Here is a 19042-nt window from a genome sequence, read left to right as displayed (position 1 = left end):
CATCGGTTTTGCATGTGCCTGTCTGGACCTGGGCGAAGACAATGGGCAGGAAATCCCCACCCCTTTGGTGCAGGAAACTCTCCCACCAATACTGCCAGGTAAGACACAGTGCTCCAATCCATGGATGCCAAGTCCCTTCCCCCCAAACCCCTAAAAACCTAATGTAAACCTCTAGTCCTAATGTAAAGTGCTGTACCCCATGTCATGCATGCTTTGTCTACTCCAAACCCCCAAAAAGCAGAAGATACTGTATAATAATGGACTGTACTGGCGTCATGGTATAATACTTTTTTCCTATTTCTGTATTGCATGTCTGGAGCTGGGCGAAGACAACGTGCAGGAAGTACTCCCCTCTTGGTGCAGGAAACGCCCCCAGCAATACTGCCAGGTAAGACACCGTGTTCCAATCCCCCCAAACCCCCAAAAACCTAATGTAAACCTCTAGCAAAACTTAATGCTTATTGTTACAGTAGAATGCATAATTTTGTTGGATACAATTTGATTATAGCTCCTTTTAGGCGAGAATACACAGTAACATTTTCCCCAATAGAATGTAATATTGTTGTGGCAATACTAACTTGAGAGTCTAATACTTAGTATACTGTAGCAGCAATAATACACACTGGTTGAATAAGTCTTGTATGAGTAGCCAATTACAATAAATCAGTGACTCTTGGCGTACAGTAGATCATGCTGTAAACTTGATAATATAGAATATTGTCTCTGTCTTTCCAGACCCAGATGTCCAAGAAGCAGCAGCCATTATGAATAAGAAAAAGACACGATTGTAAAGTTTGAAGAGGCAATGTTGTATTTTTGTATTATTCCTTTTTCCTTTATTATCTTGTACAAATAAAAATGTTCATTCTTTAAATATACTTTTTGGTGTGTTCATGTTTTTACTGTCTATACACCTACAGTAGTACAATACCTAAAGTTCTTTGGCCATTTCAATATATAAAACCGTGTAATTGATAAACTGTACAGAATACATTACTGTACAGTATGTACAAAATAATATATAAATCTAGAAAATAAAAGAGTTTTTTACTATCTAGATAAACTGTAGCGACTCCGTGAGGAAATGCACTTACTGTATCTTACTGTGCATTAATTAAATTAGGAACATAATGACACACATGCTCGTAAATGTGATGACACGCATGTGTTTCAACAAGGTTCCAATTAGCCATACACGCATATGCGTTTCAACAAGTTCCAATTAGACATACACGCATGTGCAGAAGTGATTACATGCATATATGCGTTTAAACAAGTTCCAATTAGACATACACGCATGCGCAGAAATGTGCTGACACGCATATGCATTTCAACAAGTTCCAATTAGACATACATGCATGCGCAGAAATGTGCTGACATGCATATGCATTTCAACAAGTTCCAATTAGCCATATATGCATGTGCAAAAATGTTATGACACGCATACCTGGGGAAAGCCTGAGAAATTCCGGGAAACAGATTTTACACCACGGAACGGATTTTACACTGCGGAACGGATTCTGAATGTAAACCCCGGGAAATGGATTTTACACCGCGGAACGGATTCTGAATGTAAAGCCCGGGAAATTCCGGGAAACGGATTTTGGCAGTTTCGCCCGTCTTTACTTCATACATAAAAGTAATATTAGGAAAAGGAGTCCCTGCTCCAAAGAGCTTACAATCTAATGGTTGGTGTGATATGTCAGGAAAACGAAGTAGCAATATTTTAAATTTTTTTATTCTGTAGTGATATTATTGACCAGCTCCCCTTTAATTTGAAATGTAAAAAAAGGGGGCTTTATGTTAGAAAATAAACTACCCCAATTTGTTTTTAGAGCATCTATATCAGCAGCGCACAAAGTGGGGGCGCAAGATTTGCTGCACGGGGTGCAGGGTTTACAGAGGCCCCGCGCGCGCTTCCTAAAGGCATTTAAATTAATGCCGGGGGAGCTGCAGGGCCTCTGTAACCTTACTTACCTTGATTCAGACACTCCTGGTGACACTGATACAAGTTTTGTTATTTCAGCTGTGTACCAAAATAAATTCAAGTTACAGTTAAATAATGAATATGGGCTTAAAGTGCAGTCTATCAGGGGGTATTCACATCCACATTGGAGGAAGGGTTTAGGAATTACATCTCTTTAATATGTAGCCCCCTTTTTTTCAAGGAACCAAAAGTAATTGGACAATTTACTCAAAAGCTGTTTCATGGACAGGTGTGTGCTATTCCTTCGTTATTTCATCATCAATTAAGCAGGTAAAAGGTCTGGAGTTGATTTCAGGTGTGGTATTCGCATTTGGAAGCTGTTGCTGTGAACCCACAACATGCGGTCAAAGGAGCTCTCAATGCAAGTGAAACAGGGCATGTTTAGGCTGCAAAAAAAAGAAAATCCATCAGAGAGATAGCAGGTCCATCAGAGAGATAGCAGGAACATTAGGAGTGGCCAAATCAACAGTTTGGTACATTCAGAGAGAAAAAAAAAGAACGCACTGGTGAGCTCAGCAACACAAAAAGACCTGGACATCCACGGAAGACAACAGTGGTAGATGATCGTAGGATCCTTTCCATGATAAAGAAAAACCCCTTCACAACATCCAGCCAAGTGAAGAACACTCTGCAGGAGGTAGGCATATCATTATCCAAGTCTACCATAAAGAGAAGACTTCACGAGAGCAAATACAGAGGGTTCACCACAAGGTGCAAACCATTCATAAGCCTCAAGAATAGAAAGGCCAGATTAGACTTTGCCAAACAATATTTAAAAAGCCAGCCCAGTTCTGGAATAGCATTCTTTGGACAGATGAAACTAAGATCAACCTGTACCAGAATGATGGGAAGAAAAAAGTATGGAGAAGGCTTGGAACAGCTCATGATCCAAGCATACCAAATCATCTGTAAAACACGGTGGATGCAGTGTGATGGTATGGGCATGCGTGGCTTACAATGGCACTGGGTCACTAGTGTTTATTGATGATGTGACAGAAGACAGAAGCAGCCGGATGAATTCTGAACTGTATAGGGATATATTGTCTGCTCAGATTCAGCCAAATTCAGCGAAGTTGATTGGATGGTACTTCACTTTACAGATGGACAATGACACAAAACATACTGCGAAAGCAACCCAGGAGTTTTTTTTTTTTTTTTTATAACTTTGGTTTTATTGAGTTTTTTTTTTTTTTCAATTACAGAATACATATACAACTGATATAACTGTAAGCTTATTACCAGATCCTTTTGTTGTATTTTAACAACCCAGGAGTTTTTTTAAGGCAAAGAAGTGGAATATTCTGCAATGGCCGAGTCAATCACCTGATCTCAACCCGATCGAGCATGCATTTCACTTGCTGAAGACAAAACTTAAGGCAGAAAGATCCACGAACAAACAACAACTGAAGACAGCTGCAGTAAAGGCCTGGCAAAGCATCACAAAGGAGGAAACCCAGCGTTTGGTGATGTCCATGCGTTCCAGACTTCAAGCAGTCATTGCCTACAAACGATTATCGACAAAGTATTAAAAATGAACATTTTATTTATGATTGTGTTAATTTGTCCAATTACATTTGAGCTCCTGAAATAAGGGGACTGTGTATTAAAATGGTTGTAATGCCTAAATGTGTCATACGATATTTTTGTTCAACCCCTTCAATTAAAGCTGACATTCTGCACTTCTATTGCATCTCGGTTGTTTCATTTCAAATCCATTGTGGTGGCGTACAGAGCCAAAACTATGAAAATTGTGTCAGTGTCCAATTGTTTCCGGACCTAACTGTATATTATATAAAGCTTTCTATTGTATTAAACTGTAATTCAAGCAATATCATACATACTGTATGTGTTCTTTTTAAATAAATCAGTTCTGTACTATGAGAAAGTACTTGCAGCATTTAAAAAAAATGTTATAGATATTTTTTATGTATTCTAATGTAACAAGCATTTTTGTTTCTATAGAAACCATTTACAAAGTCACATTCCCTTCCTTTTCTGAGACAGGCACTGGCTATTGAGCTTTGTCCTCTCTCTAGCAGTGCACTAATTGTATCTAGTAACTACCTGGTCACATGATCTTCCACCCTCGATTCAGCGATCGATTACAGGAGAACGGATCGATCGGGAACTTAGCTAGTGTATGTATGTATGTATGTATGTCTTTATTTATAGAGCGCGTTTAATGTACATAGCTCTTCACAGTAGTAATACACGTCACAATCAGATAAATAACAAATAATACAAATAACAGTTCTTCTTCAGGGTCATGGTACAAGCTTCTAAAATTCACAGGGTTCTTCTTCAGGTCCATTGTACATGCTTCTGAAACTCACAGGGTCCTTCTTCAGGTCTCAGTGTAGAAGCTTCTGAAACTCACATGGTTCTTCTTCAGGTCCAGTGTACATGCTTCTGAAACTCACAGGGTTCTTCTTCAGGTCCCAGTGTAGAAGCTTCTGAAACTCACAGGGTTCTTCTTCAGGTCCAGTGTACATGCTTCTGAAACTCACAGGGTCCTTCTTCAGGTCTCAGTGTAGAAGCTTCTGAAACTCACATGGTTCTTCTTCAGGTCCAGTGTACATGCTTCTGAAACTCACAGGGTTCTTCTTCAGGTCCCAGTGTAGAAGCTTCTGAAACTCACAGGGTTCTTCTTCAGGTCAAGTGTACATGCTTCTGAAACTCACAGGGTTCTTCTTCAGGTCCCAGTGTAGAAGCTTCTGAAACTCACAGGTCCAGTGTGGCAAAAATCCTTTTTTTTTCTTGGTCCAACATATGTATGCTTCTCTCTGAGATGTGGGATGAAAACGAGGGAGATCTATATCACTTCCACTGACATGTATTGGGAGGATGGGATTCTTTTCAGGGAGACATGAGAAACATGATACATTGTTTCCGTAAAAAATCAGGAAGTCTTCCTTATAAATATAGAGTTGGGCAGTATAAATAAACATATGCACACACTATTTATATACAGTATATATATATATGTAGAGGTATCAGTACCGTGTTAGCCGAGCTTCAATAATCAAAAAATAAATAGATGATACCGTTCTGTGGCTAACGAAATGCTTTTATTTGTGCGAGCTTTCGAGATACACTGATCTCTTCTTCCGGCGATGTTACAATGAATGAAGCAAGGATAACTTAAAAACAGTGTCTCTTGGAATGTTATCTGTGCTGTTCCTAAACCCGGTGTGGATGTGTTTTATGGCTAGAGGTGTCAAAAGGTTCCTGAAAGCAAGTGAAGAAAGAGTGTGTATGTGTATCAGTGTGAATAAAAATGAATGGAGAGCCCACAGTATATACAGTGCTTTATATATATATATATATATATATATATATATATATATATATATATATATATATATATATATATATATATATATATATGTAAATACAACTGTATGCTCATCTGCATGTCTTAGGCAAGTCTGCAACCCCGCCTTTCCCCATTATCACCCAGCACACAGCACTTCCACTGCAGCAAGGGATTCTGGGAAATGACATGCAAATGAGCACACAGTGCCACTTTTTGCTTCAAAAACCATTTTTAACATGGTTCCCTATAGGCTTAAGCTTGCTGCATGGTCACAGCTTTGAGCACAGCCAGGGTACACACACACACACACACACACACACACAGAGCAGGGGTGTGTAAACTGAGGGGCGCGAGATTTTCATGGGGAGGCACGGCGCTTACAGAGGCCACGCGCTCTTCCACAGGACATTTAAATTAAATGCTGGGGATCACGTGAGGCCTCTGCAACTTCCCAAACCTTGTCTCCGTCGGCTTTGGGCAATGCAGCATCAAAGTCACATTACCCCACAGCATCATTTGACGCCGGAGACAAGGTAAGGAGTGAGTGCAGTGCTTCCCTGGGCTTTGCCCCCTGACCCCAATGAGTGTGTGAGTGCAGTGAGGGAGTGCTTCCCTGGGCTCTGCTCCCTGACCCGAGTGAGTGAGTGCAGTGTGTGAGTGCAGTGCATCCCTGGGCTCTGCTTCCTGACTCCAGTGAGTGAGTGTATGAATGCAGTGTGTGAGTGTATGAGTGCAGTGCTTCCCTTGGCACTGCTCCCTGACCCCAGTGAGTGTGTGAGTGCAGTGCTTCCCTGGGCTCTGCTACCTGACCCAAGTGAGTGAGTGCAGTGCTTCTCTGGGCTCTGCTCCCTGACCCCAGTGAGTGTGTGAGTGTATGAGTGCAGTGAGTGAGTGAATGAGTGCAGTGCTTCCCTGGGCGCTGCTCCCTGACCCCAGTGAGTGAGTGTATGAGTGCAGTGAGTGTATGAGTGCATAGTTTCCCTGGGCACTGCTCCCTGACCCCAGTGAGTGAGTGCAGTGCTTCCCTGGGCTCTGCTCCCTGACCCCACTTACCCCAGTGAGTGAGTGTATGAGTGCAGCAAGTGTGAGGGCAGTGCTTCCCTGGGCTCTGCTCCCTGACCCCAGTGAGTGAATGAGTGTATGAGTGCCGTGAGTGAGTGTATTAGTGCAGTGCTTCCCTGTGCTCTACTCCCTGACAAAAGTGAGTGTATTAGTGCAGTGCTTCCCTGGGCTCTGCTCCCTGGCCCCAGTGAGTGAGTGTATGAGTATGTGAGTGTATGAGTGAGTATATGAGTGCAGTGAATGAGTATATGAGTGCAGTGAATGAGTGTATGAGTGCAGTGAATGAGTGAATGAGTGCATTGAGTGAGTGTATGTGTGCAGTGAGTGTATGAGTACAGTGAGTGCAGTGAGTGTGTGAGTGCAGTGAGTGAGTGTATGTGTGCAGTGAGTGTATGAGTACAGTGAGTGCAGTGAGTGTGTGAGTGCAGTGAGTGTATGAGTGCAGTGAGTGTATGAGTCTGTGAGTGCAGTGAGTGAATGTATGGGTGCAGTGAATGAGTGCAGTGCTTCTAAGGGCGCTGCTTCCTGACCCGAGTGAGTGAGTGTATGAGTGCAGTGAGTGAGTGTATGAGTCAGTGTGAGTGACTGTATGAGTGCAGTGAGTGAGTGCTTCCCTGGGTGCTGCTCCCTAACCCCAGTGAGTGAGTGTATGAGTGCAGTGAGTGAGTGTATGAGTTCAGTGAGTAAGTGTATGAGTTCAGTGAGTATGAGTGCAGTGGGTGAGTGTATGCATGCAGTGAGTGAGTGTATGCATGCAGTGAGTGTATGAGTGCAGTGCTTCTCTGTGCTCTGCTCCCTGACCCCAGTGAGTGTGTGAGTGTGTGAGTGAATGAGTGCAGTACTTCCCTGGGCGCTGCTCCCTGACCCTAGTGAGTGAGTGTATGAGTGAGTGCATAAGTGCAGTGAGTATGAGTGCAGTGAGTGTATGGGTGCAGTGAATGAGTGCAGTGCTTCCCAGGGCGCTGCTCCCTGACCCCAGTGAATGAGTGTATGAGTGCAGTGAGTGAGTGTATGAGTGAGTGTATGAGTCTGTGAGTGTATGAGTATGAGTGCATTGTGTGAGTGCAGTGAGTGTATGAGTGCAGTGAGTGAGTGTATGAGTGCAGTGAGTGAGAGTGAGTGAATCCCTGGGCGCTGCTCCCTGACCCCAGTGGCTGTCCCTCTCACTGCACTGCTCTCTCTGCCTCTCCCCAGATCGAGGCTGCTCATTCTCCCCTCTCTCTCTCTGTATCATTCTCACTCTGAGACCCGCCGGGGGTCGAAGGTTTCGCCCTGTCTGCAGCGACCCCCCGACCCCTCCTCACCTCCCCATGGACCGGCTCCTCGGACGGGACTGAGTGCGGCTCCGGGGGGAACATCCCAGGTAATGACCCCGATTATCAGCAGAGACATGAGATGGACACAAAGGCTGCGGGTTACAGAGCCCTGGCACACACTGTGTATATCATACTGTATACACAGTGTATATATCCTGGCACACACTGTATCATATATACATAGTATACAATCCGCACAGAGCAGTTACTGCCACATTGTAACATGATTACCTGGCATGCATTTATTTATTACAGCTAATTAATAGCGAGACCTAGAGCTGCCCCCTTCCTCATCTCTCTATCCCCCCCTTCCTCCTCTCTCTATCCCCCCCTTCCTCCTCTCTCTATCTCCCCCTTCCTACTCTCTCTATCCCCCCTTCCTACTCTCTCTATCCCCCTTACTCCTCTCTATCCCCCCCTTCCTCCTCTCTATCCCCCCTTCCTCCTCTCTATCCCCCATTCCTCCTCTCTCTATCCCCCCATTCCTCCTCTCTCTATCCCCCCCTTCCTCCTCTCTCTATCCCCCCTTCCTCCTCTCTCTATCCCCCTTCCTCCTCCTCTCTCTATCCCCCCCTTCCTCCTCCTCTCTCTATCCCCCCTTCCTCCTCCTCTCTCTGTCCCCCCTTCCTCCTCCTCTCTCTGTCCCCCCCTTCCTCCTCCTCTCTCTGTCCCCCCCTTCCTCCTCCTCTCTCTGTCCCCCCCTTCCTCCTCCCCTCTCTGTCCCCCCCTTCCTCCTCCTATCTGTCCCCCCTCTTCCTCCTCCTCTCTCTGTCCCCCCTATCCATCTGTGTCTTGTGAGCAGAGACTTGAGCTGGATGTAAGTCTGGGGCACAATGTCACATCAGGCCAAGGGGTCACTGTGCAGAGCAAGGGACACACACACACTATGCACAGGAATACAACAATATTATGCACAGAGACACACAACAGTATGCACAGACACAATACTATACACAGAAACACACAATACTATGCACACACAACAGTATGCACAGAAACACACAATGCTATAAACAGAAACAACACTCTGCACTGGGATACAACAATACTATGCACAGAAACAAATAATACTATGCACGCATAACAGTATGCACAGAGGCACAATACTATAAACAGAAACACAACATTATGCACAGGGATAAAACATTACTATGCACACACAACAGTATGCACACACAACAGTATGCACAGAAACACACAATGCTATAAACAGAAACAACACTATGCACAGGGATACAACAATACTATGCACAGAAACAAATAATACTATGCACGCATAACAGTATGCACAGAGGCACAATACTATAAACAGAAACACAACATTATGCACAGGGATAAAACATTACTATGCACACACAACAGTATGCACAGAAACACACAATACTAGAAACAGAAACAACACTATGCATTGGGATACAATACTATGCACACACAACATTATAAACAGAAACACACAATGCTATAAACAGAAACACACACCAATATGCACAGGGAGATGTGTATTGTGCAGTTATACTGTTCTGTATATACAGACATCTCAACCACCAGGGGAACGGGGGTATGCGGACCCCATTATAAAGAATAATCCCATTTCTCTAATGTGAGGCCTGAGCAGATCCCATGGACAGTGAAGAGATATATTATTTTATTGGAATTGTGGAGAGAGAAATAAAAACAACAATTGGCAGTTTTCTTAGCAAAATCCAGAAATGCAGCATTTTGTGGTGGGAGGGAGCAGGTCTGAAACTTTTGGCATTGGAAGTAAAAACCTTCATGTAAATATAGGATGCAGGAAGAATGGATACCGGATGCTATATGGGATGGATGAAGAGGGGGGGGGGGGGGGGTAGTGGGGTTAATAGAGTGATGCAGAGATCATTGTGTGCTTGGAATATAGTGTACGGGAATAGGGTGACATGGTGTATACTGTGATACCCTATTGATAATTCTAAAAGGGTTTTCCTTCCACACACACCTATCGCCCAATCCGTAACCTTTTCAGTGCCAGAGGGACTCGCAGTGCATTGTTTGAAAGGCGGTTACGATATTTTAGGGCTACCATCTAATCCAAATACTTTGGGAATCTGTGCCCCAGTCTCCTTAAATAATTCAGGGGTCCCCTCTTTTATCCTATCCACATCCTAAAACAATTACTCTCCCTTCATAGCGCTTAAAATGTTTAGAGGATTAATCTCCATTTTATTTACCTTTAAAATAGTTTAGGATCTTCTACCCCCTACATGCGACTTAAAATAATAAATAGCAGAAAATCTCATATTTGTGTTTTGGGGTCACCCATTGCCCCCTCTGTTTAATTTTTTTTTTAATTGTCACGTATTTCCCCCCCATTTGCTAAAACTATTTGGAGGTTATAAAACTCCTCTTTGTTGTCGCCAAGACAGGCCCTTGTGTAATGGAATCAAACCTCTGTATTATGAACACAAGTGGAGTAATGATAAAAGGTTAGGCATTACAATTAAAAACCCTTGTTTGATGCTCAGTCCCCCCCTTGCCTTCCGCGTCCCCCACGTCCCCCCCTTGCCCTCCGCGTCCCCCCCTTGCCCTCCGCGTCCCCCCCTTGCCCTCCGCGTCCCCCCCTTGCCCTCCGCGTCCCCCCCTTGCCCTCCGCGTCCCCCCCTTGCCCTCCGCGTCCCTCCCTTGCCCTCCGCGTCCCTCCCTTGCCCTCCGCGTCCCTCCCTTGCCCTCCGCGTCCCTCCCTTGCCCTCCGCGTCCTTCTCTGCTCACCCCCTATAAATCCCCACCCTGCCATGTACCTGTGCCTCCCAGATGAACTGATCTTAACCCCCCTCCATTCATTTCTGCAGCTCCTGTTGTGCCCTTATTCCACCCTCCTCTCCTGAGCCCTCCTGCTCAGCTCCTGGCTGCAGCCTCTGCACCTTCCACTGTGCTGTACAGAAGCCAGGAATGGTGGCTTGTCACAGCCATTGGTCACTGATTGTAATCAATCAATCTGAGAATAAGGGAGAGGGGAGGGGGACAGACAGGGAGCGTGTCAGACAGAGAGAGGGAAAGAGGAGGAAAAGCTGCCAGGGAGCCGAGGCGTCGCCAGCGGGGGGATATCGGGCTGCTACAGAGGAGATCCTGCACACCATGAACTCACATAGGTAGAGACTCGACTCAGAAAATCATTACACATTTCATCCACTTGACACAGAGGTGGTCACCAACAGGATACCCCTGCTTCAGCACAGGTGGTGCCGTCAACGACTGAGCCACTTGTGCTGAAGCAGGGATAACCTGAGCCGTTGGTGTCCCTTGAGGACTGGAGTTGGCTGCCCCTGACTTAGCACGTACTTTGAAAAGTCTGTAACCCTTTCAGCGCTGGGCGGGTCGCGCTATGTATGCCGCACGACGAGGAACGGCAGTTTTCCGTCAGTTTGCATGCCCTGCAATAGTATTATCGGCACTGCAATTGGTGGCAGCGAAACCGCGGGTGACGAAAGGGTTAAAAAAAAAACCCAATCCGCTTGGTTTTATTTTCTGATGCTGGCGATGATAATCAGTAAGTTAAAGTGTCCTTTGCCTGTGTTTTTTATATTGCAATTGAATGGGACGTGCATGGCAGACGCTTAAATTTTTTTTTATATATATATATATATATATATAATTGTTATATCGCATGTTGCTATGGATAATCACGGCGTTAAAATTGCATTTTCTTGCCAGTTAATATAACTTAACCAAAGGGTTAAACTAAATTACCCCTTTTCAAGAGAATATAGTATTTTACTGTGTATTTTTGTCATGTTGGATGTAGCATTGGGCTTCTCTGTCGCTTGCAGTTAATATAACGCCATATCGATGGTTACAGAGTTGTTTGTGGTTTTTTTTTTCTTCCAGCATTGAAGGTGTTAAAGAAATATAAATGTTATTTGAGCCTTTTTGACAGCGTACTCGGTGGAGGAAAGTTGCCTTTGCCAGTGTGTGTGGATGACACTTTCTGTTTTGAAACCTCGCAGGGCACTTTGAACTCTGAGCAGTAAAATAAGATTATTATTATTATGAGTTTAATTCATTATTTGTGTATCTGTTTAGATATCTAACCGCTGCTTATCACAGTTGTGTAGAATGTAATTGGCATGTGTAAATAGGCATTGGATTCTGGAGGGGCAGCTGGTTTGTTTGGATGACATGCCTTTGTTCTGCGTAGCTTGATTCACCTAATTTTGGACACCTGCTTAGAATGAAGGTGATATCTTAAATGAAACCCTTTTTGTAATTGGTGCTAGTAGATTCCAGACGCTGCCTGCGAGTCCGAAAGACAGCTTGGCGTGTGTGCTGTGTCTCCGGGCATTGCTTCGGAGTGTTTGGGGACGGAGCGACGCTGGTTGATACTGTAGATACATTATATTAGTTCATTTCTTGGACGAATGGATTGCAGCGTGGATGTGAACATCTCTGCCAAAAATCTGTAGCTAGCCCTCCCCACATCTACAATTAAAGTACTGTACAGGGTGAAGTGCCATGTTTTTCTACAGCATAAATCGGTTCATAGATTCTTCCAAATGTTAGGACATTAATACCAGTTTGATTAAAACCCATATTTTAAGCTTGTGGTTTATTATACTGGCGGAAAAGCGTCCCAATCTCATTTTAAGTTCCTGCTAAACATTCTGCAGCTGGGTTGTTTGCTTAAAACTGCCATTCTTTTCTAAAAATGCTTTCTGTATTGAACCTAATCTGCGTAGAAGTGCTGAATTAGTAATTGCCATTTGTCGGTCTTTTTCCCCCTGTGTGGTTCATAAAGAGTGCTTTAATATACAACATATTTACTAGAATATGTTAATATAGCCTTTATCTAGTTGGTACGGCGTTGTATCCTTATTACTAAAAATATATATTTCATGTGCATTATATAATGCTGTATACTCCCTGCCTTGCAATACCGATTCATCACATATTTTTGTTCCATACATAGTGTGTGTGTGTGTGTATGTATATATATATGTATGTGTATATATATGTGCATATATATATATATATATATATATATATATATATATATATATATATATATATATATATATATATAGAGAGATTATATCTCACATATATATATCTCACATATTAATTTAATTAATACATGCATTTTTATTTATAAATGTTTTAACAGGAAATATTGCGTTGGGTGTTTCCTCTCGTTTTCAAGTATGTCCTTTGCACAGAGTTGGGATGACAATACTTGGTAACATTAGATGAACAGCGTTTATACATTCAGTTTACAAATGTATGTGATTTAGAAACATTTTTCCTTAATATATATTTGTGTAGAAAGGTCTTTAGTCTTGTCGTGTCTTGTACATTTAGTTTTGTTCAGGGCGTACGTGTCTTACACACTCACTGAAACTTTTTCATTACGACGTTCTGAGCTCTGCACAGAATATATGTCGTCCTGCTACTAATAGTCCTGATTCAGGAGAAATCACTTGCAGGCCTGTCTGGCTGCAACAGGATAATTCTGTTCTGTATGCCACCTAATCATCTGATATTAAAATAATTATGTTGTATTTAATGTTTAACCGACTTGTCCACATTTTGAAGATTGGAGACTCGTATTTACACATGCCTTCCTTTTTATTTGATGTGTTTCTAAGTTAGATGCAATACTTTGAAATATAAGTGGAACATCTGTTTAAATCACGATGGCTTTGCTCTGATTTATACTCATCTAGGAGTATCCGTTCTCTTACAGATAGGTATCTACCACCCATGATGGCATAATTATGCAATTTCCCACAACAGCAAAAAAACTGTGAGTTTGTCAATTCAAATGAACATAATGACTTTGAGCAAGAACGCTCTTACTTGTAAGCTGGTGTTTGCTGATGTAAAATAACAATTGTAAGGGAAGTAGAGAAACCGCTTCAGACAAGTTCAAATTCATACCTTCTCATTTCTGTATGGTTTGAGTTTTCCGACACTTGGTAGCAGAGCAGAGAAGGAGAGATTTGCTTCTGTTGGATTACATATGGCAGTTTTTTTTTTTTACGGTCCTAAAAAAAACATCAAGTCAAGATTTGGCTTAAAAAAACCCAAATGAATGTCCTTAAAACACCCCAGATGTGGAATTGCTTGTGAGCTGACAGATAACATGATGTATTCGCTTTACATTCCTACTTATCCGCTCCATGGTAAATAACGACTGCAGCGGTTATGTATTTTTCATACAGCCCCACACATCCGGGTGGGATTTAACTTCACCAATCGGGAACCCAGTTCAAAGGGGTTTAATTGTTATTATTCTGTCTTTGTTTTCTGCCCAACCGTTTAACTTTCACTTATATTGCAGAGTAACTGAGTACTTAAGTACCAGGTGAAACCTTTTTATTAAATTTTTTTTGGACTTACAATTTTTGACCTGAGGCAGAGCGGAGAACTCTCAGAAGCTCGTCTTATAATATCTATTGTTAGTCCAAATAAATAAGGTATCGCCTAATACTGAAGGACTCATTTACTCTGCACTATCACAATGGGGTTAACGCGGCTATTTCTACCTACATTCTTTTGCTTATGTAACTTATAAAGAAATTGTAATGAATCGCTCTTCCTGTGCTGGGTGCTAATCCAGAAATAATACGGACCAATTAAAATCCCCATAATCTTAACACACCCCGAAACCGCTGAGTATTGTGCACGTGTGAGTCAGGGTTACTCTGCGATGCTCTGCAGGATCCTCTGGCTGAGAGGGTTTTTTGGGTCAGGGTTACGCTGCGATGCTCTGCAGGACCCTCTGGCTGAGAGAGGGGTTAATGGGTCAGGGTCTGCGATGCTCTGCATAGAGAGGGTTTTTTTGGGTCAGGGTTATTCTGCGATGCTCTGCTGGGAGAGGAGTTTTGGTCTTATTTCTGAATTACAGCACTAGTCACAAGGAGAGTTATTAATAACAGATTACTGGTCAGTATTGCATGTGATGTGATATTTTCAATGTGGGTTTCTTTTTGTTGGGTTCACAGTATAATAGTGTTTCACCTCGAAAATAAAGGACTTCCTGTTATTCGTGGCAGTGCATGGAGCGTGGGACTCCAGCATTGTACGTGGAGCGTGGGACTACAGCATTTTACGTGGCTGAGCATGGAGCTTGGGACGCCTGCATTGTACGTGGCAGTGCTTGGGACGCCTGCATGGTACATGGCAGTGCTTGGGACTCCTGCATTGTACGTGGTAGGGCATGGGACTCCTGCATCGTACGTGGCAGTGCTTGGGACTCCTGCATCGTACGTGGCAGTGCTTGGGACTCCTGCATCGTACGTGGCAGTGCTTGGGACTCCTGCATCGTACGTGGCAGGGCATGGGACTCCTGCATTGTATGTGGCAGGGCATGGGACTCCTGCATTGTATGTGGAGCGTGGGACTCCAGCATTGTACGTGGCTGAGCATGGAGCTTGGGACGCCTGCATTGTACGTGGCAGGGCATGGGACTCCTGCATCGTTCGTGGCAGGGCATGGGACTCCTGTGCACAGGACCCCTGCATTGTACGTGGCAGTGCATGGGACCCCTGCATTGTGCGTGGCAGTGCATGGGACCCCTGCATTGTGCGTGGCAGTGCATGGGACCCCTGTATTGTACGTGGCAGTGCATGGGACCCCTGCATTGTACGTGGCAGTGCATGGGACCCCTGCATTGTACGTGGCAGTGCATGGGACCCCTGTATTGTACGTGGCAGTGCATAGGACCCTGTATTAAGCCTATTCACTGTTTCTGGTAGTGAGCCGGTTAGTGAATGAACCAGTAACACTCATTTATGATTAAAATGACCCATGTGTACTTGCGCAAACTGTGTGTGTGTGTGTGTGTGTGTGTGTGTGCTGGGTGATAATGGTGAAAGGCGGGGTTGCAGACCTGTCTAAGACATGCAAATGAGCACACAGTAATATTTCCATTTGCTACATGCTTTGCTGTGGAGGGTTTTTGTCACTTTTTTTTTACCCACCTTAACTTAATAAGTATGGAGTGTATGTATATAATTATAATATTTTTTTCCAGCCAGCTCATGAAAATGAGTTATAAACCCCCTTGTAACCTCCACGTTTCACTTGTCTTGGGGGACTCTTTCCTCGCCAAACCGGTGCGCTAGAATGAGGGTGCTTCTTGCGTAACCTCTTTTTGTGCCCAAGCGTTTGCAGCATATGCCGGACCACGCTGGCTTGTGGTTGTAAAATAATAAAATAGCTGGCCGCGATCTGCCATCTGTCCTGTGGCAGCCAGTTGCGGAGAACGACCGATAACACACTTGCACGACCATGCGACCCCGGATGCTTTATGCCTTTGTGTGTAATATTTGATTGGAACATTGAAATCACTAATGGTAATAGCAGCCTGCTCCGATTTGTCACGCTCTGTTTGTTGCTGGCATCTCTACGTAGCGTCCAGCTCAGCGCAGTACACGGCTCCGAACACCCGGCTGCCGCAGCGGTCTCCCCGATGTTCCCGTTCTGATTTGGCACGTTTGAGGACAGATTACGGAGGCTGCTATTCTGATGTTTGATTTCGTGTAATCCTGGCGTGAGTAACAGGACATTGTTAATCTGTGTAATCAGAACAGACAATGGGGGAAAGGATGGAAGCCTTCCATGTTTCAGGCACCCTCTCCCAGAGTATCAACATCTTGCAGTGCAAAGAGAAACTAAACTCCCAAGTCTAGAGAACAGACTGTAATCTCTCCCCCAACAGGTCAGGTTTTTCAGGATATCCCTGCTTCAGCACAGGTGGCCCAATCAGAGGTTCAGTCATAGATTGAGCCACCTGTGCTGAAACAGCGACTGATTGAGCCACCTGTGCTGAAGCAGGGCTATCCAGAAAACCTGACCTGTTGAGGGGGGCTTGAGAACCACAGTTGAGCCCCGCTGTTGTAAGAAACATTATTGTAGCGACAATCAGAGCGGCTGTGATCTGCCCCGCTTCAGAGAAAGGACTCCTGTTTATAATCGATGTCAGGCTTAACTCGCAAGATCTCTGAAATGCTGGCAGTAAACGGAGATGCTCCTTACCACTATACAATGCTCATTTTTGAGAGGGGGAACGGTTTGCCCTCCTCGGAGCCGCAGTGCCGCTGAAGTTTAACGTGGGAGCAGAAAATCACAAATGGAGACGGCTTCATTGCACTGCCGCTTCTCCTCACCGCGTGTGAACTGCAGACAAAGGACATGCAGGGTAACATTCAGTGCTGAAGCACGAGGAGCATGAACCACAGACCCGAGAGAGTGCCAGGGAGACACCCACAGACCTGAGAGTGCCAGGGAGACCCTCACAGCCACAGACCCGAGAGAGTGCCAGGGAGACCCTCACAGCCACAGACCTGAGAGAGTGCCAGGGAGACCCCCACAACCACAGACCCGAGAGAGTGCCAGGGAGACCCCCACAACCACAGACCCGAGAGAGTGCCAGGGAGACCCCCACAACCACAGACCCGAGAGAGTGCCAGGGAGACCCTCACAGCCACAGACCCGAGAGAGTGCCAGGGAGACCCTCACAGCCACAGACCCGAGAGAGTGCCAGGGAGACCCCCACAACCACAGACCCGAGAGAGTGCCAGGGAGACCCCCACAACCACAGACCCGAGAGAGTGCCAGGGAGACCCCCACAACCACAGACCCGAGAGAGTGCCAGGGAGACACCCACAGACCTGAGAGAGTGCCAGGGAGACCCCCACAGACCCGAGAGAGTGTCAGGGAGACACCCACAGACCTGAGAGTGCCAGGGAGACCCCCACAGCCACAGACATGAGAGAGTGCCAGGGAGACCCCCACAGACCTGAGAGTGCCAGGGAGACCCCCACAGACCTGAGAGTGCCAGGGAGACCCCCACAGACCTGAGAGTGCCAGGGAGACCCCCACAACCACAGACATGAGAGAGTGCCAGGGAGACCACCACAGCCACAGACCCGAGAGAGTGCCAGGGAGACCCCCACAGCCACAGACACGAGAGAGTGCCAGGGAGACGCCCACAACCACAGACACGAGAGAGTGCCAGGGAGACCCCCACAGCCACAGACACGAGAGAGTGCCAGGGAGACCCCCACAGCCACAGACACGAGAGAGTGCCAGGGAGACCGCCACAGACACGAGAGAGTGCCAGGGAGACCCCCACACACCCGAGAGAGTGCCAGGGAGACCCCCACAGCCACAGACACGAGAGAGTGCCAGGGAGACCCCCACAGCCACAGACACGAGAGAGTGCCAGGGAAACCCCCCATAGCCACAGACCCCCACAGACCTGAGAGTGCCAGGGAGACCCCCACACCCGAGAGAGTGCCATGGAGACCCCCACACACCCGAGAGAGTGCCAGGGAGACCCCCACAGCCACAGACCCGAGAGAGTGCCAGGGAGACCCCCACAACATACAACAATGTATTGATACATATACAGTACACACACACACACACACACACGTATATTGTGTGTGTGTGTGAGAGAGATATATAGATATAGATATGTGTTTTATTTTAAACCGTAGAATGGTCCATCGAAATGTGGACCGCTAAGTACTTGACTTTTATAAATGCAATCATTCTGATTATTGCTCGGCTCACAGAAGGGCGGCGCACGCAGGAATAAAAAAAAAAACATTTGACCTTTTGTGCAACTCGTAATTGAAACAATGTCAGTTGAGCTTATCTTTTATGTCTCAATATCTGTAATTAGAACTGTGTGTGTCGGAGTACCAGGAATACTAAATGTGCATCACTTAGGCTTGGGCTTCTCAACTCCCGATCTCCCCTCCCCCAACAGGTCAAGTATTCAGGATATCCCTGCTTCAGATCAGGCGGCTAAATTAGTGGCTTCCTGCTTCAGCACAGGTGCTTCAGCTGGGATATCCTTAAAACCTGACCTGTTGGGGGGTCTTGAGGGCTGGAGTTGAAAACCCCCTGACTTAGGCCGCACATTCATAAATATCATCTTGCATTGTGAGCAGTATGGCTGTGCCCATGCTCACGGAGTGCGTGCGCGGGCCATGCTGGACGATGAGTTCCATTGGGCCAAGAGGAGCGTCTACGGCGCGCGTGAATGCCGGCAAGAGCGCTGCGTGTGGAGACAACATTTTGTGTGCGCGGTGGCTGTGACGTCCCGGCCACCCCCACCGAAACGCTCAGAAACAAGCCTAGCTGCAGGACAGGAATCGTCTCCGCTGCCAGCAAGCGCAACGTCACGGCGCTCCGTCTCCTGCTCGCTAGCAGGAAGCATGGTCGCAGCCTAAGGCGTGTAATATTAGTGCGCGCGCCAATTATAATAGGCTGTGTTTAAACCTTACCGTCTATACTTCCGACGCGCACGGCAGTGAGCGCTGAGCCGGCAGATCGGGGGAAAGATTTGCAAAGTGTGTTTTCGCGCTGCTGCCGTTG

At 45.5% G+C, this 19042-nt stretch overlaps 1 protein-coding gene across 7 annotated transcripts in view; it reads left to right on the top strand.

Moving 5' to 3' along the window:
- The first annotated feature begins 7541 nt into the window (after positions 1-7541).
- Positions 7542-19042, top strand: part of MPPED2 (metallophosphoesterase domain containing 2) — a 102016-nt gene continuing 90515 nt past the window's right edge. The window contains exon 1 of one of the 7 annotated variants that reach the window (XM_075567321.1): positions 7542-7728. The gene's annotated coding sequence lies outside the window, so the exon portion shown is untranslated. Of the gene's footprint in view, positions 7729-10575; positions 10807-10865; positions 11205-16182; positions 16206-19042 lie in introns of those variants that run through there. The other 6 variants (XR_012787604.1, XM_075567316.1, XM_075567320.1 and 3 more) reach the window with 6 other exon arrangements.

The sequence above is a fragment of the Ascaphus truei genome, chromosome 12, assembly GCF_040206685.1.
Source record: "Ascaphus truei isolate aAscTru1 chromosome 12, aAscTru1.hap1, whole genome shotgun sequence".
NCBI classification, from domain to species: Eukaryota; Metazoa; Chordata; class Amphibia; order Anura; family Ascaphidae; genus Ascaphus; species Ascaphus truei.
Note: the sequence above shows the minus strand (reverse complement) of the source record. Positions and strands in the feature narration are given on the sequence as shown.